Below are 25,267 nucleotides of genomic sequence, written 5' to 3' on the forward strand. Positions count from 1 at the left end.
TTCTCTTCCCTTTAATTATTTTCTTCTGTATCTAGCAATTTGTTTTCCCCAGCTGATAAATACCATCAATTTACAGAACGCTACAATAATATAAAGGCATGAATATATTTAGCATATAGAAAGTATGTTTTCCATCATTATAATAGAAATGCAACTTGATTTATAATATTATTTGCTCCTACCATGGATTCACTTTTCAGTGAAAAATCTGCAGGTGTGGAGAGAAGAGAAATCCCCATTTCAGCAGCTCCTGTGATCATGTTGTTTTGCAATTGAAGGATTTACGTATTGAGGTGCTGACAGGTCCAGGTGGCCAGTCCAAAGTGGCACCACTGTTTTGTGGGTCTTCAACACCTGCTTTTGTTTTGAAGGTATCATTTTCCAACTCACAGGGTTTCTAGCTCTCTGTTATTTAAAATATTACCTATTTCTCATATTTTTTATATTTTTTGAGCTATTCAAAACTCACCTGGACAAGTCTCTAAGCCACTAGCAGTTCTCTTGTTAAAGAAGCCAAACAGCACTTGAAGTCAGAGAGTTGCAACTTCGGGGGAAAAATGAAGACCAAAGACCTTTGGACTTGCTGTAACTCCTATGGAGCTGGGAACTGCCAAAAGAGACAAAATGCATCTTTGTTTAGTACTTTGCTGAGCATGTAACCACATCTGGAGATAAGTCTTCTAGAAGTGGAAGGGAAAAATCCCAGGGTCATCTGCACTGCCAACTGTGCTCTGGCAAAGGCAAAGGCAGATGCCCTGACAGAGGTCTCTCCCAGTGCATTCACATCACCCATGCAGAGGGAAAACTCATGCAAAATACTGGCTTGAAACTCTTCTGTCTATATAAAAGACTATAATACTTACCTCCTGTATTCCTTTCCTAATTAGAAATGATAACCAAACTATCTTCATAGCGAGACCTTTCGATTTTTGTCCCAGTTGCTCCTATTCACAGATTTATGTAGTAGCAGTTATTAAAAAATCCTTCTCTTTCTGATATAAATATTCACTAGATGCGGTTTCTTTTGTCTGCTCAATAAATATCACCGTAGAGTTCACCAGGAAATTAAAGCAGTGCCTGAAGCTGCCTGTCCTTGGATGATGTACAGCGAGTGAGCTGTGTCCTGTGGGGATTATTCCAGTCCCTGAACATCACACTTCTTGTATCTAAACATCAAAATATGTTTTCTTCCAACTTCCAAACCACAGTTCACATATAAATTTCCTAATGGATTTTCTGTTCAGCTGTCATTTTAGCTAAGCCATTAGATAGCAACATAACAGGAACATCCACTTATTTTAAGAGTACCTTGAAATTTCCAAAGTTTCTTTCAATTGGGCTTGATAAACTGATACTTTATTTAATAATATTATAAATTTCGTAATATGCACTTTAAAGTCCTTTATGTTTTTCTTTAGGAACATTATCAGATGGAAGCATTTTACGAAAGCTGTTAAGCCCCATGCTTTGAAGCAGGTCTTTCAAATGCAGTAAAGGCAAAGCCTTGGAGTCTGCCATGTGCATTTGCTTGTCTCTTCATATCGTTTTCAGGTTCAGCTGAGCTATGAACTATCAGAAAAAATGTTGTTTTCTTTATCTCAATTGTATTCTTCAGGAATCTCTCAAAATAACGATGGAACAGACCATTCCACATATATGACTCTATGGCACAGCAAAGGCAGAGACAGTTGCTGGACACATTGACACAAAGATGGCTTGAAACCAGTGCTATGGCTTCCCCTTCAGCCTCAGCTGCTGGTCTCGGCAGCTTTGCAACCTGCTCTCCTCCTAGGGATGGACTTTCCCTGCAAGTTCCTATGCAAGTGGAAGATGGCAAATCGAGCAATCAGGTTGTGTCATGGACCAATCTGGCCAGAACCTTGAGTCTTGTAGAACCTCATGGTCAGGTCCAACAGCAGAAATCATAGAATCATAATGGTTGGAAAAGACCTTCAAGACCTGCATTGAGTCCAAACATAAGCCCTTGAACACCATACCTGCTAAACCATGCCCCTAGGCACCTCATCTACACGCTTCTTAAACACTGCCAGAGACAGTGACTCCACCGCTTCCCTGGGCAGCCTCTTCCAATGCTTGACTACTCTTTCTGTGTGGAAATTCTTCCTAACGCCTAACCTCTTCTGGAGCAACTTTAGGCCCTTTCTTCTTGTCCTATCTGCAGTTATTCTAGAGAAGAGCTTGACCCCCATCTCACTACAACCTCTTTCAGGTGGTTGTGGAGAGCGATAGGTGTCCCTTGAGCCTCCTCTTCTCCAGACTAAATAACCCCAGGCCCTTCAGTCGCTCCTCATAATGTCTGTGCTCCAGCTTCGTGAATGTCCTTGACTAGCTTCGTTGTCCTCCTTTGGATACGCTCCAGCACCTCAATGCAACCTTCTGTAATTGCTGTTTGGGAAACAAGGTGAAAATGTGTCATGTTCTTATCCATTTTGCCTCTACTTTGAGGCAGGACTGCATGCTGTGGTGGTCTAGAAGGGTAAGAGATAGGTATACTCCACCCATCAACACCTAAAGAGCGTTCATCAGCATCATGAAAGCTGCCTCTGTCCTACGTCCTGGCCTAAGTCCAGTTTGTGCTGGGGCTGCTCTATTAGTTTTGGATAGATTAGCTTGCAGGCAGTCTTGAGCTGTCTTGCTGAGGAATTATTGCACTATAATACACTCTGTAATTACATGCTCACATGGTATTTTTTCCATTCAGTGCACAGGACGGAAATGTATGCTGAAGCATTAAGGTTGAAGGGGCAAATATGAATCTGACCTTCAAGTGCTTGACTTCACTATCTAAAAAAGCTCCCTTTTAACAGAGCTTTTCTAAAACCGTGTTCCTGATCTAGCATTCAAATTTGCCCAGCTATGTACAGCAGTCAAGAAAAGGAAGAGTAAGGGGTATGAAGTGTGTGTTAGCACAGTGCTGAGCAAACCCATCCTGCTGCTAGCAAGAAAAGTGTCCTGGGGTGCTCCATGCCACAAGGGCATCCTCCTGCCTATGCCTGTGGTGCTGCCTGAGACCTCACACAGCTCAGCGTGGTGGAGACAGCATGGCATGGCAATGCTGCCTGAAAAGGTGGCCAGGAGCACCAGAAAGGCTTCCATGACTCTTCAGCTCATATGGAATTAAAAGCAATAAACTGAATAGATAGGAATAGTGCTTTTCTTTTCTTAAATGACTCCTGAATCCACTATTTAAACAGCAGATAACCAGCCATGTGCCCGGAACACCTGAACTGTCAAAGCTCCCCATGAAGCAGGAAAAACTTGGACTGATGTCAGTTGACTAGAGAGTTGTCACCACAGAGGTGGCTATGGAGGAGGCATGAAGTGATTTATAATCATATTATAATGAAAAGGTCTGAAAATATATTTAGCATTGGCATATCCTAGGTTCACTCTCTGGACTACAGAAGAAGGAAAACCTTGAAATTCTTCATTTGCCATAAAAAAAATATTCAGATCATAGCTTCATTTTCATGTAGATGTTAGGCTAGCCAGGGTCTCCCTTGAGCACAGCTAAGCTGGACCTTCCTTGGAGCCTCCGTTATCTTAACCGTGTAGCTAATTGCCAGCAAAAGGACTGGATTCAGTGGCAGGTTGATAATAAAAACAGTGCTTTCCTCAGCACTGAAACAGGCTGCTAAATAATTCTCCCAGATGACTTCAAAGTGCAGCTCTATCTCTAACCAACATAGTTAGAAAACATAGCTGCAAATAAGGGAATACAACGATGATACTGTAGCTCATTACACTGAAAACCTATTTTAAAAGCCATTATATTTATTTTTATAGTTCAAAGATTATCATAACCAATTTTGGATTTTAATGTTCAGATGGCAAAGCAAATCGTGGCAGCAAAAGCAGCAGTGCTGGTATGTGCAGTGCTGCGTATTAGCAGCTCTGGCTCTGCTGTGTTCTGTGTGCGTAAAATAACTCACTGCAGAGGTCAATGAAATATCACTAAATGTGTCATAAATAATAATAGCCTGAGATGTGCCAAATTTATTTGTTAAGGGGAAAAGCAATTAAACCTTCTCCTAGAATCGTGAACATGCCCTGTGATCGTTAATAGAGGGCGGGTGATGCCGTGTTCTTGCTGGGAGCTCGGCAGGGGGGATGCATCGGAGCACGGCCTCCCGCTGGGCTTGTTGCACCGGGGTTTACCCGAGGAATTCTGCCTTCTCCGTAAGGGGAGCTTTTGCTCACCCACACATCTCCTTTCCTGCCCATGCATCTCCTTTTCTGGGGTATGGAAAGTCTCTTTTAAGGCAATATGGGCCTGGCTGCTATCTAAGCCAACAGATAATGACAAAGTAGAAGCATATTTCATCAACAGAAGTAACAAGTAGAACATTGCTTGCATATCCTAAGTCAGGAAATAGATAGATTCAACTCCAGTTCAGAGGAAAACTGCCTATGAGCCCAATAATGCTATTTTATAATGCGCTGTGCAAAAATTAACACATTTCACTGTACCAAAAACACTAAGATCTTCTCAGCTGCAATGCAACAATCCTGTTTGCACCACAGTTATGCCCTTGCAAATTATTGGAGAAATCCATTTTTAAATAGTGTGTTCTTTAGAGGAAGAAAACTTGTAAACAGGATGCATTTGCCTGGACTAGTTATTTCTATTGCACAGATGGGATGATGGGTTATATTGATGCTAATTTCAGGACTCATATCTATTAATAAATAGCGAGCAGATTCAAAGATGTCAATGAAAGGGAAAACATATAAGGCAGTACTCAAATTGCTAAATGAGGACCTGTTTCAGAGGGCAGAAGATGTACACTAGCCTCTGCATTTTTCCATTGAGCTTTTTGGGGTAGAATTATTCAAAATAGAGTCAGTTCCCATGGGAGAGTCTTCCCTGGGGACTAGTCCGTCTTTTGGCAAATAACTCCGCTGCTTTTAAGTGGTCAAATAAAACAAAACCCACTTCATCTTCCCCCCTCTGGGCCTGGAGCACTTGCTAACGGTGCAGAGAGGGTGATTACATCCTCATTTCAATTCGTATTTTTGTCTTTCCATATCTCGCCATGATGTACATCCAAACCCGGAGGGACTTGTGGAACAACACATGGAACAGCAATAAAGAAACCTGCCCTAAAAAATCCGCTTTATAGACCTCTTTGGCCCTTGAAGTTCAAAGCCTGGCTATACCTCTGAAACTGGCACTTCAAGGATTTCCCACCTGTGGCTGCATCACGCTGTCCTTGCAACAGGAGAAGTCTCCAGTGGAGATGAAGTTCCCAGATGACACTTGAACCTGCACTCGTGTATCAGGGTGAGGTGGAATCTGGTTCAGTCACTCCATAGCTCTGAACAACAACAAAAATTAGGAAATATTAAGAAAAATTGTTCTTACACAATTTGCAAATCATGAATTAATCTTGTAACACACATCTCCCTTTCATGCTCCTCCAGCCTGCTCACTTGAACTTGCTTCCTTGTTTGGTTGTGTTGCATCTTTGGTCACTTGAGAGGACTCTCTGTGGCCATGGAGGACCACATGTAGCCACCTGCATCAAAAACAACCCCAACAAAAATAACTCATGGCCCTAAGGAGAGCTGAGCCTCACCTGGACCTTGGATTGCCTGGTCACCAAGCAGAACACTGATCTAGATGGAGTGGCAGCATAGCTGATTTTCAGTCTTGGAGCCTGCAAAAGCAGCTCTCAGTATGTGGTTTTGGTGATCGTTTTTGTGTACATTCATTACTTAAATCCATTTTCCTGCATACCAAACTTGCTAGTGTTAGTTAATCCCCTTCTGTCAGATAAAACTTAATATAAAATCTCAACTTACACAAATTTCTAGATAGAGGCATTGTGAAATGCTAGAGATTTCACAAATAATTCACTTGACATTTATCTACAGTTAATTTCCTTCATTTTCATTTTACTGGCATCTCATTTTCATGGCAAATTCTTCCATCGAAGTTGTAAATTCTGCAAAATGTGATAACAGTCAAAGATGACCCTTTCAAAACTATGTAGGTGACACAGAAAGACAAGGTTCAGCATCAAAAATGAGTAACACCACCTCATTGGGAGTCAGCTCAGGTCTCCAAATTGCTCGACCCCTTCTGAGGATTTTGCCTGGTCATCTTTCTCTTCTAGAAGCCTTTTTTTTTTTTTTTTTGGTCTTTTCACTCCTCCTTCATTTTCTGTTCCCCTTCGTGTCCTCTCCTCTTTTCTTAGGTGTAATTCCTTCAAAGACATGCATGGCTTGGACAAGGCAATAGTAGGAGGATGCTCCCAATCTCGCATTGTCCCAAGATCACACGACACCCGCCAATTTGCAGCTGCTCATAACGAGTTCCGTGAAAATCCCCAAGCAGGTCCGCAAGGATTTAAGAGATCTGCTTGCAGAACGCTACGCTCTGAAACCGAGGAGGTGAATCCTTCACGCTGAGAATGTGTCAAGCAGAAAAACAGGGCGCATACGCTATTTAGCCCTAGCTCTCTGATTGCTTCCGATGCTTCTGACTGTTGGGTTGCGTTGAGTTGTTTCCGTAACTCAAGATGTCAATAGTTCCTTTTTATGCCTAGGAGTCCCTTGAGTGAAGACAGGTCCAGGGGAGCTAGTAGATCTTCGAGGATTACCTCCTCCAAGCTCAAGAGTGGTCCACTCTGATGGAAATGGTCCACCCTTGGGTGGATCCTTAGGGTCCGCTAATGGAGCGGTCCACCCTCAGAAATTGAGTACAGGCAGGAGGAGGCCTGCATGGATGAACAAGAAGAACTGCACTAAACTCAAACATGAAAAAGAAGTGTATGAGAGCAAAGCGGATGCAGAAGGACGTGGAAGAGGCAAAACTTCGTGACCGTGAGAGTGGTCAAATGCTGCAAGAGGTTGTTCGGAGAGGAGATGATCTCCACCCTTGCAGATGTGCAGAACCCAACTGAGCAGGTCCTGGGCATCCTGATCCTACTGACCCTGTTTGAGCAGGGGCTGCACCAAACCAGCTCCAGAGGTCCCTGCCAGCCCCAACTGCTCTGTGACTGTGTCACTTGGTAGTTCTTCAGAAAGCTAAAAAATCTGAGTCCAAGACAAAATAATAACAATATATCCATCTCCTTTCGCATGAAAAATTCATTTACATCCAGGAATTTCCTCTGAAAAGCTACTTCCATTATAAGTTATTCAGAGGTATTATCTATCACTTTTTACCATCCTTCCTTTCCCAGCTGAACTAGGCATAAAAATTGGTCCTGTAAAAGCTTCTTGTAAAACCACATTATAATGTTTTTCTCATCATAAAATTACTATGAACCATGATAAATATGACAATATCTGGATATCCGTAGTACACAAGCAATTTCTAATTGTTCCGGGAATATTGTAAATGAATTGATGCAAACTGACTTTATGCTTTACTTTAGTTTTTAAATATAGCATTTCCCTGTTCCATTTAACCAAAATTTGATTGCTGCAAAAGTCCATTGGTTTGACATAAGTCAATTATTTATACTTTTATTTGCTCCTTGGAGGGCAAACACAGGCATGACATTTTTGTCAGAACATTGAAGCTCTTTGGTAATCTTGCTTTCCATATTAATTGAGACCAAGGTTAAGCAGCGGTGATGTAACTATGGTAATAACTAACACATGCCGAAGTGCAACTGATAAAAATATAAATTAGCAATTCATATAGTCAATATGAATATATGAATATATTGATACTACAAGGCGTCACAGTTAAGAAAAGCTTGCAAAATGAAAGGCAGATAAAATACAGTGGTGGAAGACTTGTTCTTCAGAATTTTTCTTACTTTTTTCAAAACCATCCATTAACACATTGTGTTAATTCGAATTTTGCTGAAATAAGTGTGTAATTTTCTGTAATTCCAGTGTGAAAGTGGCGCTTAAGTAAAAGAACAAATATTTTTTCCTAAACTCAACCTAATGCAACAATATCATTATTTTGCAAGAAATATCAATTAAATGTACTTTCAATCAATATTTTATGTCCCAGCCTGTTGGTGGTATGCCAGTGTGAATTTACAGGTCCTTTCTCCATTCTCACTCCTGCAAATCATCCCTTCTGACACTAAATTGCAGTCCCCAATGCTCTTTTTCTGCCCAGAAATCTGAGATTTATGTGTTAGATAAGAAGGAAGAAACCTATGGAAATCTTGCACTGCTTAGCAAACACAAGGGACCTTTCAGAGGACCCCAGCCAAGAGCTCAGGACTCAAAACCCACCTTTTTGTTCACTGTGGCATATTTCCAACACACAACATCTCTTTCCTAACATACATAATTACTTCTCCCTCCGGTCCACTGTGGCAGATGGGTGTATTTAACACCAGCATAAAGCTGGATTCATACAGCCAGAATCGTGCTGCCTAGGACAGAAGATTATAATCTGTAATGGTAATTACTGATATTGTTTCTCCTCTTCTGTATGCACCCACCTTGAGATTTGGCATGTGCTTTGCAGATAGGTTCAGCTCTTGCCAAAGATGGGGGTATGATGCAAAAGATACTAAAGATAAAGGCATACTGCTGCATATCCATGCCTAGTGGGCGTGTAGAGGGGTGAGAAGCTGCAACTCACCAGAAAAATAATTAGAAAGTTCTGAGAAAATGCTCTTGACCCATGCAACAAACAGTTATTTTGCAGAAATTAAAAAGATTCTATTTTCATTGACTTTTTCTTTTATCTCATTTATCTCCTGGCAGATCAAGCAGTTTCTTGGTGTATTATCCTTGTTTCCAGCTGTGCCGACATCGCCTCTGACAGGGTCACTGCTGTCCCAGGTTCCCCCAGGTCCTACATCTGCCAATGTTTGCATGAACATTTAGCAGAGTCGGTTCCAAGACCTCTCTCTAGTCAGCAAAATGTGGGATATTTGCCAGCTGCATCCAAACCCACACCACCTAAAAAGACACATTTTTCAAAGATCAAACCAGGGTTTGATCTTCCAAGCAAGACAGCTATGGTGCGGCAGGGCCTCCTTACGTTCTGAGGAAAGACTACCTTGCACCTCATGCACTCGCTGCTGTCACTCTCAGAGAGCATTGTTTGAACCGTTTCACACAGCAAATGGCGTGGAAAAATTCTCATTTTCTCAAAGACAATGTATTTACAAAAAGAAAAAAAGAAGAGAGATATTCATCTTGCGGCCCACAGTCAAAGCACCAAAGTGCAAGTAACCAGTTTGTATTGACTTATTGACTTGCTAAGACCAAGGGTCTCTGTATCACCAAGATCTAAATGTCTGCAATGAATAATTTCACTAGCTTTACTTTTTATGACTCCCTTTTCCTCATTACTAATTACAAACTTCCTAGCAATCTTAATTACTGCTGCTGAGCATTCAGCAGTCATAAAATATTGATCAGATTAGCTACGACGACTCCTAAAAGTTTTTTTCCTGAGATATGGCTAATTTTGCATAGAACTGGAAGCAGATAATGTGATCATGCTCAGCACAAGCAGTACACGAGGAAGCATTAGTGGATCCAGCCATGAACAGCAACCACCAGGCTTTGAAAAATCCTCCCAAAGCTTTGTGCAAAGGTCCAGGGACACCGTGCACAAAGCGCAGCCTCCCCAGCCGCTTCGACAGCCACCGCGAGGTGCCTCCAAGCTGGGCCACGGACCAGACACAACCTCAACAGGAGGATCTGATTGCCACCAAAGCAAGACCCCCAAGGCCACCAAAGCAAGACCCCTTCCTCCCCAAAAGCTCCAGGGCCTCATGTCTTTTCCCCAAAGCATCCAAAAAAAAAAAGGAAAAATCCACCAGTTATCATAAAGGATGATTCCATAAATGGTAATAAACACCATAAATGAATCCTATTTTTACACTTAAGAAGAGCATATACCACAGCCGTTAGTTTTAATAGTCTTTTAAAATGTTTTTATAGCTGGCACTGGATTTTAGTGGTATATATTATATAAAAACATTTATGATCTACACAGAATGATTATTTTGTATAAAAATCGGTCTTTTTCATTTAATTACCAACTATGATTTATCTTTTTTGTTCTCTTGTAGCCTCTTTTTCTAACCTATTGAAGAAGTTTCAAGACTCACTGAAGTTATCACAATTTTAGGATTAAAATACTTGTATTCATTCATTATACTCCTTCAATAGAGCAAGAAAGCATTTTCCTCTCAAACGTAAATACATTTACCAACCAAAACACAGACACAGAGAAAGCATTTGTGAAAAGCTGCTGGTTTTGAAGTCAGAGACAGAAAGGAAAAGGACAGGAACGCTGCCGCAATCAGGGAAAACTAAACAAAAGAGCTCTGAGAGCTCAGCTTTGACCCAAAGAAGGCTACAGAAGTGGGAGATAAGACACTATTCCTTTTTTGAATCTTCAAAAATAAAAAGAGACTTTCATGTTCTCTATGATAAACACACACCTACCAAAAATGCCTGATGTTGAAACCAATTTCTCCTACAAACTGAGAATCCACAGAAGTGGGCATTTTTGGCAGGTGATTCCCACCAAAGTTTCCCAAGCCTTCCCATGACATCTTTGGCATTTCACATTTTGGTGGTAACTATACTAACTAAGCATTTTTGTTGTTGTTGTAACAAAAAGATGTTGGTTTGCTACAGAAGATGATATTCACAAAGTTCAAGCTCAGATGTTTCTTTAGAGAGACAAGGAACTCGTTATCCTGTTTTCAGAGTGAGTTACCTTATTTTAAAGGTAATTTGTGCCAGGGGTAAGTTTACCACATACGTCCATCCCTCCATACCCAGCAGCTACAGCAAGGCCCCTAGAAAACCCTTTTTCCAGGTTGTGAGCATATCTTGGCTTACCATTTTGCTAGTCCTTGTCTTTTCATAAGAACCCATCATTCAGATTTCTTACCCAGAGGAATTCTGACGCCCTCACTCTTAAGCAAGAGAATTCACACAGAAAGCTTTCTCCCCAGTAAAGTGCCGTATTAATTTTGCCAGAAGCAAATGCTTTCAGCTCCTTGCCTCAAAGCCGTGTCCCGGTGCAGCAAACAACTCAGCTGGTCTGGAGAGCAAATGAATCTGAGCGCTGCGTTGTCGGCCCCGGCGTTGTCCCTGGCTCTGCTTGAGGAGCTCGTGTTCATGGGGCTGTGAGGACACGTCGGGACGGAGGGCTCCTGAGACGCAGAAGAGCCCCTCGATGCCGGGGTTTGGAAGGACCTGGAGTGCTCAGTGCCTGTGCTGAGACACATCTCAGCAACGGACCTCAAAGGAGGCAAGAAAAAGTTTTATGAAACACAGACGAGATGTCGTTTATCGCTATGGATATTGGTGTCCAAACGCTCAGTCCTTCTTGATGACCAAGATCTTTAGTGCATCTCCTCTGAGAGAGCTAGGATCTGTCTCGTTGCCACTGAAGTCAATGACAATGTCAACATCAGTGAGGTTACTGACTTGAGTCACAGCTTTCACTCCTCCCTGCTAGTCCATACTTAGGTTTTTAAGTGCTTTTGTCAGAATGCTGATGCACTTCGCTAACTTGGTGGGCAAAATTAGTGCAATCACATGCATGAATCAAACATCACATGAGCTGCCAGGTAAAAATATGCATCCTTTCACTGACCAAGCAAGCTGAGAGCTGGAGGATAAGGTGTCCTTTGGCCCTAGCCTTTGCTTTCCATCCTCCATCAGTGATAACTTACACAAGAAAGCCTAAGCAGTGCATGACAACAGCACTTTCTTCCTGCAGACTGACCGAAGGTGACCAGGTAGGAGACTGAGAGAAAGGGGAGAAGATTATAATAGAGGTGAAACCGTACTTTAAGCAAGATTACAAGGCTTAAGTGTCTACTAAGAATGTTTTCACTTGCTCTCATTTCCAATAATTAGTTACCAAGCAAACATTGCAGTCAGGAATCTGCATGATGGAAACACAGGCGTAAAATATTTTTTTGTAAATATACTTTCCTCAAATCCTTGTTTCCAGTTATCTAAGACAACTAGTGATTTTAAACAATATATTCTATTGATTTTATGTTCATAAGCATCAGATTTTTTATGTGTCCAAAGAGTGAAACTTCCTTTGTGAAAATATTTAAATCTAGCAAGAGAACATACTAGTTTGATTTAGCCGTTATTGCTTCCTGAACTTTATTTGTCGATGATAACAAGACATATATCATAAGAAACAACTATAAAAGTCACCCCTGGTTTACAATGCAACAACCAGGAGGACATGGTTCATGGACATTTGCAATGTATTAATCAAACCAGGACAGTCTTCCCTCCCGGCGCTCAAGTAGACACATGAGCAGCTTTGTCAGCACGGTCGTAAAAAATGTACGATGAAATGGTTATGAATGGGTGCAGATTGTCCTGTTTAAACTGATTATTAAGCAGACAAAAAATGAGAAGTGGTTTAGCTGGACGCAGCAACGGTGCGTGGGCACCCCCATAGTGAGCAGAAAGGGACACATTAAAGACTTTATCCAGATAAAAATGCAATCCTGGCAGATCAGCGCCATTCCCGTAAGAAAGACTAACACCACCAAACGGGTACCAGGGAGGGAACCCATTAAGCATCATTGAAAGTCAGGGTGTCCCCTCCAGCTAAAAGAAGTTATTAGTCTGACAAATGTCAAGGGCTAATCTAGAACTAATGGGATTTAATTTTATGAATTGTTTTCAAAAATATTCTAAAATGTCTTTAGAGAGGCATATTATATAGTTCTATATCTTTTGAATGCATGGAGGTGTGTTAGCATAGAACATGAATAATTCATTGCAATAATTCTAGTTATGTAGTGAAATGGTGTTTTATTTGTTTTGTGTCTTAAACAGGGAATCTAAAGCTCTCTGTCAGAATCATGGTAAAACTCCATGGCACACAGGAACTGGCGAGCACTCACATGGAGCCACTCTGCCTTATTCAGTAGGCAGAGAGGGAAGAAGTGTTTTTTCCACCTTGAAATGAGTGACAAAGCTAAATTAACTAGACAAGAAGGCCCAGTGTTGGACTCCTGGTGTTAAAATGCCCAAATCCTACTTGTGTCTGCCTGGTTGGGATGAAATCACGTGGCTGCTGTTCCAAGAAGAGCTTCCAGGCTAATGCAGCACTTGTTCTCATATTTTCCACCAAAATTCACCACTTTGAAGATATCTATTCTTCATTACAAACTTCTGAACTATTGCTGAGAAAAGGCAGAATAAATAACAGAGAAATGATCTCTCTGTTCCTCTTTCCCTACTCTCCTCTCAGTGCTGATTTTCTCTTCCTTAAGGGCTTCCCACCTGGGCTGGGTGTCCAGCGCGTTGCCCTTCCCCGTGCAGCCCGGGGGGCAGCAAGCCAGGCTCGTGTCCCCCCTTCCATCACCCTCCCCTAATTTCAGACCTTAAGGATAGCCGTGGATCTGCGGCAAACCTCCGAGGACAGCAAGCGATCCGCAGGAATTCATCTCCTACCGGAGGGAAAAAAAGAAAATATAATAACATTTCCCAATCAGTTGCTACAGCCTTATGAAAGGAACTTCAGGCATTCTACAACAGAACATGTTTTCAGCAGGAAATTAGATAACACTCACTTGAATTCATTCCTTAATATGAATATGACCTGGAGGATCATGTGATGTGCAGAGCTGCAGCTCTTCATTATCCTGCAAACTTCAGGGCAGGCTGAGACCTGCCAATATCGGTGCCTCGTCCGCAAACTTGGTTCCTAGGAGGGTCCTTGCTCCACACCCCATTTCCTCTTTATGCCTGTCATTGGGGGGGAAAAAAGCATTTTATCCATTGCTCGCCTTCTCCAAAGGGGAGAATCGCTACTTTTTCACTAGATCAGCTGGAAAGGCAGCGCTGCTCTCTGCCCAAACTGAGCCCAAAGAGGGAAGGGCCCAAACAAATACCAGGAGCACAGACAGCTCTGTCGTCCTGCTCTCGTGCTGTCAGGCAGGAACAAGCACACTGGTGACAACGTACATGATTGGGTGCCAAAAGTTCAAATAGCTGCACTTCACAAAAGCAAAAACCCACAGAAACTACCTTCTTTAAAAACAGCTATTTTAGCTAAAATCTCATCTTCCAAAGAGCCCTCGTGGTCATTACACAGAAGCTTCCTAATGTACCTATCAGCTACGATCCAAATACAAGGTTGGATATTTTTTTACTGAGTGGTTCCAACCTGAAACATCGCTCTATGGCAGACTGGTGCCCGGGTGCACAGACCTTCATTTTAGGGGAAAACGGAGCCTTTAGTCTTCCGTGTCTCCTTGCACGGCTGATGCATATCCACGAATGGGCTCGTTGCATTCAGCAGAGATAATAAGTAGCTAACTATGGCTCGTATAATATTGGAAAGACAGAGAAATAATCGTGATTTTTTATTTAAAAAAAAAAAAAAAAAGACCAAGAGTGTTGTCCAACCATGGCCAGTTCTCAAGCTGGAGGGCTGGAAAAAAAGGCAAAAAGTCAAATCTAGTTTGAGATTTCTCTAACTCTCATCTAATTGACTTAAGCAACTTTCTCTGTCCATCATTATATGTGTCACACATTTAGGCACTGTGACAGTAGAAATGAGTTATGTTTCCCCATGCAGAGCATTTTCTTTACTCCTCTTTTTTCCCCACTGCAATATATATATATGAGATGAAGTAACTCTGAGCCAATGGGGACATTTTTCAACCTTCCTTTTAATCCAGATCGGCTTAACTTTCAAAATAAGAAAAAAATGGTGCAGTGTAACCTTTCCAGCTTGAATCTATTGGAACCACCATCCCTTCTGGGATGAATAGGCAATTTTTACAAAAATAGGACATTTTTAATGAAAACTCTTACTTTGAAATTATCTACTTCTTCCTCCCTCCTACTTCTTCCTACTTCTTCCATAAAGTTCAGCTCTACAATTCCTGATCAGATCTACTTATCAAGGCTTTTTTTTAAGCACAGGCTCATCTGTTTGCAGTCATTCCCTGCCTGCACTCAAAACCTTAACTCAATCCAGCAGTATTTGCAATCAAGCATTTCTGAGACCTTCCATAAATCTCTTCTTGCATAAAAACTGTTTACTCTAAAAGCATTAACTTTATAGAGACTTAAGTGGTTGAGCACTCCTGTTGTCAAAGATATTGCTTCTGTCGATCACAGCAGAAACCTGTCCCAGGGAATTTCTTATCTGCCATGCGGATGCGAGCTGAAGCTTATCCGGGATGCACCAGTTATCCCTCTCAGAGTAAAAGGGTGAGTGCCAAGTTGGGAAATGATTTGTACAGATCACTGGATTTTAATGTTGGGTGTAAAGTACTTCACCTCTTCAGGGATGTCACTGAGGAAATCAAGAGCCTAATGCAATCCTCTTGGAAAGTAATTTGTACCACAATTACAAAATACCTGTGTATTTGTCACAGAAATCTGGTGGGTTTCAGAGACTTAATTTACAATTTGCTGGAGATAGGACATTATATTGCAGCAGACATCCCTGTAAAATAAGTGCATTTTGTGATGGTAATTAAAAGAATTTCTCTGCACAGAGGTCTCCTTTGCTCAGTGCTTCTATGCGCTGAATGCCCAGCTTTGTACATCATAAAAAGAAAAGTCAGAGGCAGGGTACAGTGATGAATTCAGTTAGTCTTGCAACACAAATTATCATGTCACAGATGAAGGTGATCTCTGATCTTTTAAGTTAGTGAACCTGGATGAGGGAAGAAGCCAGCAGCCACTGTTTTGGGGCAAGCGGAAAATCATAATATTTTGCAATCCTTTTTTGTCTATAAACAAAAGAAACATTACCATAAGCACATTTTAAATTAAGAATTCATTTTTCTTCATCTCTAACTGTTTTATACTGCCCAGCATAATTATCTTAACCATGCACTTTAACAGTAATTACAAATCCTTACAGAGCAGGCAAATGCGCTCCTTGCGATAACAAGTTGCAACACTGGATGAATCCACTTTGCACATGTGGAAGACAGATTTATTCAGCTCGCCCCACAGGGAACACTAGTTTTGAGCTCATCCCTCTGGAGTTACAAAAATAGACCTTACTTTAAAGAAAAAGAAAAAAAAAAATAAAATAAAAAGAGAGAGAAAGAGAAATGTGGGTTATTTCTCACCAAGAAGGAAACACATTAGAAATGCAAAGACCTGAGCATAAAAAGTGAATGTGATCATGCAAGAAAAAAGCCACGTCAGATAGTGTTCTCTATTTCTAGCTTGTATGTGAGCTTCCATCAAAAAACATTCAGTGGTAAAGGCATGGGTTTTGGCAGCCTCTCCTTGGACCCTCTCTCCCACCTTTAGCCTTTGGAGATGCCTAGGAGCACTACAAATATTCTGCAGAATCTTTGGGGAATTTCATTTGCCCTAATTGATGAGTTTTAGCATTATTCTTCCCTCCCGGGGAGCTAGCATGCTTTGTGGCCGTATGCTTTTGCACTGATGCTTGATTCTGATTTCTTTGTTCAGTTGAGTCCTCTTCAAATGAGGCTTTAGTAACAGCACTGGGTTCTCAGGAACTTCTAGACACACGATGATCTTACCAGCTTGAATGGGAAGGGCTAGGAAAAATTGGAGAGTTAATGTTAGAGAGTTAACGTGCATATAACGTTGAGCACTTGAAATAGCATCGCTGAGCTGTCAAAGATGTGAAATGCTGCGTGTGGGAGGCCAGAGCCCCCAGATGCTCAGGCAGATTTGTACAGCGAGATAATTAAAGAAGAAAAAAGGATTAGGGGCACTGTCTGCTAAATGCAAAAACTACAGGAATGCAGTTTTAGAGCTCAATGCTTCTTCTGCTCAGAAATAAATAACAGTAATTTTTACTATTGCTTTCTCTCCTCAGGAACAGATGTAGAAAGAATAAAATGTGTAAATTAAAGTGTGTAATGTGTAAATTATGTGTAATTCATAGATAAGGAGCCAGACTGCACTTTGTCACATCTCTTCAGCTCCATTCCAAGTGGATCTCTATCCACTTGACAAAAATACTGACTGTTTTTTGGCAGTCTAGAATGGCTGTAGATGGCACCAATTTAAACACAGGGATGACCTTTGCTGACAAAGTAATTTTTAGCACGCAGCAGTTCTAAGAATGGGCTATTTAGGTTCATTTGGAAGGTAGGAAAGAATTTAGACAGCAGTGGTTATTATTAATACCAAAAAACCCTGTTGCATCAGGTGCATAGTGTTTGGTTTGATATGCTCTACAGACAGGATCAATTTTGATTATGAAACTAATGGACACTCAGAGTTTGAGAGGAACAGTACATTTTGTATTCAGTGGATAGATCAACAAAATACCACCCAAATAATGCAGTATGAAATAATTAAGGACATGATACATAATTGCTAAGCTGAATTTGTAAACTGGTTCTGACATTACTCAAAGCTCAGTAGGAAAACTAATAAAAGTCTCTGGGAGGTTATTTTTCTGTGTTGTCAGCACATTGCTAGTTAATGACTTTTAGAGTAGGTCAACTGAAAAGTGGTTTCTCTCACACATATATGTTACTATCAAGCTTTTATTTCCTTTGTCAGCTGTTATTTCCAAACTCCAGCAGCTATGGACATGATTTTTGATTTATTTATTGTAGAAAATGATTATTTTCTACTCACAATGCAGCTGATTTGGAAGAGTTATTCTTTTTTATGACTGCACTGTCCTATCTTATATCTCAAATGCCACGGCAAAGGAATGCTGCTTTATAATTACAAAAAATATATATTGTTGCTTGCCTTGCCCGCTTCCCCTGGATGTGCTTTTCATCTCAAAGGTGGACGTGAAACCTGCTCATGTTTGAGCAGCATCGCGACCGCATCTCCAAGGCAGCACAGCAGCTTGCCAGCTTGCTTCCTGGGAGCACCCTTTTCTACCTGAAGAGACACAAAAATAAAACGTTTATCCATTTTTAGGGTTTTTCTAGTAAAAAAAAAAAAAAGACCTAACCCCTTTGTTTTTGTGCTGTCTGTCCCATCCTCGCTGATGGCCCGAAGGTTTTTTTGTGCCTATCTTCATTCATATTTTGAAAGAATCCCGACTCCTTTTGCAAAACAATCTTCAAAAGACCCAGCTGCTAAACCACTGTGGTACCCAGCCATTATGGCATCTTTGAAGCAAAAATACTAAATAAAGACATGTAGTATTCTGAGTATTAATCCATGCAAGGCTACATTTCCTTTCAAAGGACTTGAACAGATGAAAAGAACTTCCAGGGAATTTTTAGTACTTCAGGATTTTCTGCGTAGAAGCAATGACAGAGCTTGGATCATTGTCTCTGCTTTTAAAAGCAAAGCTCTGAACAATACATGAAAGACAGGAATTAAATAGTTGCCTTATCTAAGAGCAAACTAAGTTGGAGTCTGATATTATTTTAGTTTCCAAGTCATTAGCTCTGTACTCAGGTCCTCACTGCTCCATACATATTGGAAGGCTGCGACAGTGAAATATACTGTAATTGAAAAGATATTCATTAAGGTTTGTTTCATATTCTGCTGCTCTCTCTAACACCATCCGAAAGAGAGTCATTATACAAAGCTAGAAAGTCACGTGTTATTCAGGATAGTGTTATCTTTTTAAGCAGATGTGAAGTTATTAATTTAAAACAGTAAAACAGCTCCAAATCTGTATTCTTCTTTGTTTCTGATATTAAGAAAAGCTGTTACTCACTTAAGCAATCAAGATTTTATTTGATTAATTTTCTTTGCAAAGAATAGAAGTTGTGGCTTCTTCACAATTACAATTTTCCTCCTAATAAATCAGTGCAAAGAATAGAGCACTAAATAATAAGTTACATCTAGAATCGGCACCATACAGTGATGACAAGGGTCCAGAGTAATCCATCCTCTCCTGGGTTTCTGATACTTTACATTGCAGCGTCTTAGTTTTGCCTCAACAGAACAGCACTGCAAATGAACATCACTGTGAAAGTTTAATAACTTGTTTCTTCTAATTGACTGCAATTGTATGTGCTGATCTGAATTGCCCAGGGGTGACTGTTCAAACAGGTTAGCAAGTTCTGCACCATGGGCATAAACCTTGCCGGCGATGACATAGTTGAGATACCCATGAAATGCTGCAGGTGATCTGCAATGTTCACTCTAATACATTATCACATACTGAAGCCTTCAAAATAATTGATATAAAGAAAGCTCAGTGTTTTCTTATGAATAATGCCAATCCCTCTATTATTCACTAGGAAAAAAGAAAAAGCTAGGATTAAATATAGGACTTTGGAGAGAGGGGAGTTAGGCAAAGGTATTCAATATGAATCAAAAAGTAAACCCATTAGTTCTCATCTATTTTGTCCCATCGTGTGACGAAACGCCAGTTTCCCAGAGATAATATGGTAAATTTGTACAGAATGAAACAAGAAACAAATACTCTATTTTCTCTATAGGCAGTATTGCTAACTTGCATCAGAGGGGCCAGGGGTCAGCTCCGTAATGTCCCCCAAAGTCTAATAGTCATTTTAAGACCAAATAGAGATAAACAACCCAGGAACCAAATTTTCAAGCCTAAAGATAAGGTTAAACTTTTACTTACAGCATTTACAGAGAAGAACAGAAGAAATAAAGGAGAAGAGGGCCTTCTTTCCAAGGCAGAAGTTCAGCAAGGCAGAGCTCTGTCTGCCAATATTCCTTCATTCTTCTTTATTCTGTGCTTTCCTGAATTTGTACATCTGATAAAATCCAAAGGATGAAAAGTCTTACATCTGCATTTCTAAGCTAGCTGAAATACAAATAAAATATATGAATATATGTAAATGGATAGCTTCCCTAGCAAAGCTATGAAAAAAACTTTTTTTTACAGCATGTTTTGAAAAAGTTACATATTGGTTAAATTTCTTCTGGTCCAAGATAGAGAAGAGGAGAAACAATATCATCACACAAATTCTCCCATTTCTGAAGGATCCAGAAGGGATGCAAGTCTGAACATTAAATTTTTAGATTTTCTTTATTTTCCTGTGAAAGAGTTGGTAGATGAAATAAAAGATTTTTTGTAGCTAATGTGTTGCTACTCACAGATCCCACCTAACTGCCTGGCTGATCCTCATGAGCAAAGTCTATTTCAAAATTCCCCAGTCCTGACACCTCTGAACAAATGCCATCACAGCATTTATTGCTTTTACTTATTTCTATATCATAATCTCATTTCTTCTCAAATAGGAGCATAGTGCTTTGCAAAGGACATGCATTATTTTAAAATCCTTCTTCTTGCATTAGATCTGGTTTGGATTTATTCTTAAATTCTGCTTATGAGATTGATTTAGCTGCTGAAAATTATTTGTTTATTAAGAACCTTCCATTGACCCACGGCAATGAATGTACTTTCTCATGCTGGCTGCAAATTTCACTTTACCATTAATTCTGGTTATATCTTGGAATGATTGCAAATTAATGGTTATGAACTGAATAAATAAGTGGGGTCTTGCGGTGAATAACTAATGCAGTCTGCTCTACACATCATTATCATTGCAGTTTTAATGCAGTGTTTTGAGTGCTGCCAGGGTTGATGAAATGTGGAAACAGCGAGTTACTGCAATCCTGCGATTTATTTGCTCTGCTCTCCTGCTCCAAACTCTCCTAACCCCTACGTGAACCAGTATTTAGGTGTTTGAAGCTGCACATCTTATTTAGCCTGGCTCTCTTCAGTATTTCCTATGCAGTTTCATTTTCATCCTTCTACAAACTTCTGGGGCTGCAGATTAATTTGAACAATTGTTGTAAATATAGAGAAAACATTAAGGTAATATAGGGAAATTTTGATAATTAGGGTGATTGAAAATTAGCCAACCTCTACCTGGCTCAGGCATGGCCTTTACTATACACTGAATTCAAAATATTACTACAGTTAAGCTTGTAGTATTTTCCACGTGTTTTGTATATAGTATATAATATATACACATATCTGACTCCAGTGTAGTTACCCTTTTTTCCCCAGTAAAGTCCTCCTCAGACAAAAATATGAATGAGCTTCTGTCCAAGGGCTCCTTCTCTTCTACAAGAAAGATAACATTGAGAAATCATTAATCTTGGCTGTATTCCCACTTTTATTGCACTTCTCAGCTGCACAATAGAAAAGCAATTAGGCCAACGACTTCCCTGCACTTGGAGCAAACTGCAGGCAATCCCTCTGCCATTCCTGAACGATGATCCAAGGCTTTGCAGCCTTGCTTACTGCAAAAGTTCTCCGTTCAAATAATTTATTGCTTGCACGGAGCAGGCTCAAAATAGCAGATCACCCTTCAGAAATAACAGTCTCTTTGAGAGTTTTTAATTAATTCTTTAATTAAAATGGAGAATCTGGAAAAGCGTCTGACAGGATTACACGAAGGACATATAATTGCTACGCCCAAACTAATGATCAAGTTTTAAATGACTGAAGTTAAAGTTCAAATTAAAACTGATGAAAGAAAATTGGAAAAATTGGCTTACTTATTAAAATCAACATCATTTGAATGTCCATGGTACCTAGATGTGCTAAATGGGTCGCATCTGCAGAAACCTCCATAGTGTTGCCTGAAAATGGCAGAGCTTTGTCTTGGAAATGTGATGGGTGCAAATATGCTTTTAGGGTTCCTGTATTCCTGCTAGTAACGAACATAGGGAAATAAATTTGCGTTTTTTATGGAACTGAGCTAGAATTGCTTTACAGTTCAGAATTTCCTTCCACCTCTATCAAGCAGAAGCAATAATGAGACACAGACAGGAACCACTTGCTCTTGCCAACCATCAGGAGACACTTTCTCTTGCCAAAGACACCCAGCCTCATTTGGCAAAGGGAAAGGAGGAAGACAACTTGTCAAGTATTGCACCTTTACAAATATATTGAAGTCTCTCCCCAAAAATGCCATGCATAGCTGGCCTTCAGGCTCTGCTGTACCAGTGAGCAAAGGAGGGGAGACCCAACGATGAGCACACAGATGGGGTACGTGCAAAGCTGGAGAGGGGAGGACTGGCGAGGGGCCACCTACCTGTCCCTGCCACAGGGCTCGGGCTGAGACCCGAGGTGACCAGCTGAACCCAGCAGGATACACTGCTCAGGAAGCTGGAAAAGAAGAAATGACAGGTTATGAGGGTAGCAATGAAGTTAGCTGAATTTTATATTCAGTCAAAAGGTATTCCTGGCAACTCAGTGGGCGATAGTTACATAAAATAACAACAATGACAGGAGTGAACTTCCAAATCTGCTCACTTCCCACAACTTTGTCTGATGGATACACTCTGCCAAAGCGGAATCACTGCGGCTAGTCCTAAATGATGTATGAAATGAAAAATTCCTCCTCAGCGGCTGCAGAGAGCAACTGCAGACTCTGCTGTTCTGTCACTTCTGACCTGTGCTATTTGCTGCAATATTGAGCACAAGTGCATTAAAGCGGGTCACCAAACGTGCACGTGCACACGCGTGGCCCGAGCAGACAGAGCGCACCGCGACACAGCCGACACGGTAAGGCCTGCCTGGACCACCGGGCACAGGCTGCTGTGGGGCTTCTTTTTTGTTTTATGAGTCATTTCTCCCATATTCTCTCTGCCTCTGTAATTGCACTGTCCTCTGTGTGATTACAGAAACTGGAAAACAGGACATGGCAAGATGGACCAGGATCTTCTCCAGTGTTCTGGTGGCAAACAAGGACACCATAATGCAGTAGCTTTACTTCTCTCTAAACAGCATCCTGTATGTATCAGCTTACATGAGCTCCATTTCCTTTCCCGAGTGCAGAGATTTAGATCAAAGTGATCAAAGAGTGCAGAGATTTTGATCTTTTAGATCAAAAAATCCCCATTGCTGAAGGGACCAAGAAAGCCAAAGTAATGATGTGGATGGGAGCCCTTGAAGCAACCATGGGGATCCTAATTTTTGGGAGCTTCTCCTCCATGCAGGAGGAGGACAGGGTGCTGCTCCAGGTGCTCACAAAGGCAGCAGGCTGCAGAAGGTCTGCTGGGGTTGGTGGCAAGTATTTCAAATGAAAGACAAACTCTAATGGACAAATTAGCACCCTGAGGTCATTGGCATGCAGCTGTCCTCTACTTGCCAGGGAACATGGTCCTCCCCTATAGATCACTTTTGGAGGATTGCATCCCTTTGTATACCATAGAAATAAATCACTTTCTGAATTTGATGCTCTGGAAATCACAATGAAATAGTTGGTCAGAGACTAGCGACCAATTTGTAAGTTAATACAAGTGAGGAGCACATCAGCAGCTCTGGGGCTTCCTTGCTGTTTTAAGTCCTCCTGTTGTTCCAATTTTGCCTCCTAGTTTCTTCAGCCACCATCAGTTGTGCCGTTTACTTGTAATTTTTTGCTCATAGTATCAACGGTTTAGTCAGGAAATTGAGAAATTACACCACAGATAAAGAATTTTTTTTTGAACATAGGAGTTCAATGTTTTTAAACAAAGCTTATTCCTACAGCCCATGGACAAACGTATTTGTGAGGAAGTTATACTGCACCAATCTACTTTTTACTATAAAGATTTTTTTGATTTGAAAGAATGCACACAGCACACTGAAGCTGTTGGCTCATTCCTCAGCATTACATCTGTAGAAGACTTTTTGCAAACTATTTGAGCAAAAAGTCTCCCAAATTCATACTTTTTTTCCCAGCCCTTTTGACAAGGAGAAATTAAAACATAGCATTTTCATTCTTAATACTGCACTCCTCTTCATCAAGTTACACTCAGATCTTGCAGCTGTCTAAGGACCTGGTGCTGCGGTCCCTTTGCTCTGTTGGAAACAAAGGGAATCTGGACTAGGCAACTCATCTGCTCGTTATGTTGTGATGACTAAAGAAAGACTAAAGAAAAGCTGCAGCTTCATTATGGACATTTTTTCGTCCTCTGGTTGTCAGATTAAATAAATCTCCCTTTCTAGGCCACACCATGGTCAATGCTGCCCATCACCCCCTTGCACAGTTTCACAAAGTCTCTCCATCGAGAACCCAAGAAGGCAACAAAAATAGAGTGTCACTAAAAACAGGGCCACAAAACAGCCCTCGGGGAAGTCTCTGTCTCCTGCAGGGCTCCTGTCGAGTTACTGCCTCGGAGCTGCCTCCGAACACGGCACCCTTCCTTATCAGCAATAGTGCCTTTTATGAGCTTTGGGGAACGCCAACATTTTAATGACCATTTCTGATATTAACAACCCACTTTTGAGCTCTCCTCTTTGTTCATTCCAGGAGATCCAATCTCCGGTTTCTCCTCCAGTTCCAAAGGCAGGTGGCAAACAACTAATAGTGCTGCAATGGCTGCGGTATTTCACTCTGCCTCTCCTTCTCTATAATTAATACATCCCAAGCAGCCTACTGCTTCATTATTAATCAATTAGGTAAAAAGACTTGCCTGCTCATTTAAATAGATTGTGATAGCTGATGCATATTCCCTTTTTTAGTTACCACTTGATGAGCTACTTGCACAAGACTCATTTTAGTCCCTGTACGACCATATTTCACCGGGTTTTTATGAAAAGCGGAGTTTTCGCAGCAGAAGCGCAGGGCTCCGGTGCTGCCGACGCGGCGTTCGCAGCCACCGGCCACACAGACCGCGGTGCTTCAATCAGCAAGGGACAACGTGCGCTTGGGGACCCCGTTCAGCCTCAGCTGGGCCGCGTTGTTCGGGTTTTGCATCCGTGTCCCCGTTTTGCGGGCGCCGGAGCATCCTGAAGCATCGGTTCAGCGCGGCCAGTGCCAGCCCTGGTCTCTGCCCGTGCAGGGGACTCTGCAGAGGAGCCTCCTCGAGATGCAGCCTCCCAGCAGCAGCAGCTCCTGAACGTTATGGATGGATGGAGCTCCCCGAGCAGATCCCTGCTGCTCCACAGCTCCAGGGACACCTGCACCGCAGCCTCACGCTGGGCACGTCTGGCCTCCAGCAGAAGTGTCTGAAGAAAACACCTCTTCAGCATGAGGGACTGGAACGCGCTGGGAAAGGTTAAAATGAAAACTCTTTGCTTATTGTAACACAGTTTTGTTGTAGTTGTTGCAATTGTTACCTACTCAAAGGGGATTTTTGGGACATTAAATACAACTTTTCTGCAAAGCAATACTCTTTCTCTGCGTGCAGTTCAGAAGTTACATTTTTCTAATCCTAAAACAAGGTCTACCTTCCCTCCCTGCAGAGGTACATAGCCTTATTGCCATCAAGCTTTCTGCACTTACCTTCACCACCTTTAATAAAACCCTGTATCTTTCTCAATATACAGTTCAGCAGTGAGTACATGCCAGCAGTCAATATGTAATTACTTGCAAAGAAAACATCATTTTTATGATGCCGATGGAAAAAAAAAGTTCAAAGCGTGATTTTAACACCAGTTAAAGGGACACAAAAATAA

This window comes from Tinamus guttatus, unplaced genomic scaffold (assembly GCF_059628265.1).
Source record: "Tinamus guttatus ecotype Peru unplaced genomic scaffold, ASM5962826v1 Tinamus_guttatus_pri_ptg000079l, whole genome shotgun sequence".
In the NCBI taxonomy this organism is placed as follows: domain Eukaryota; kingdom Metazoa; phylum Chordata; class Aves; order Tinamiformes; family Tinamidae; genus Tinamus; species Tinamus guttatus.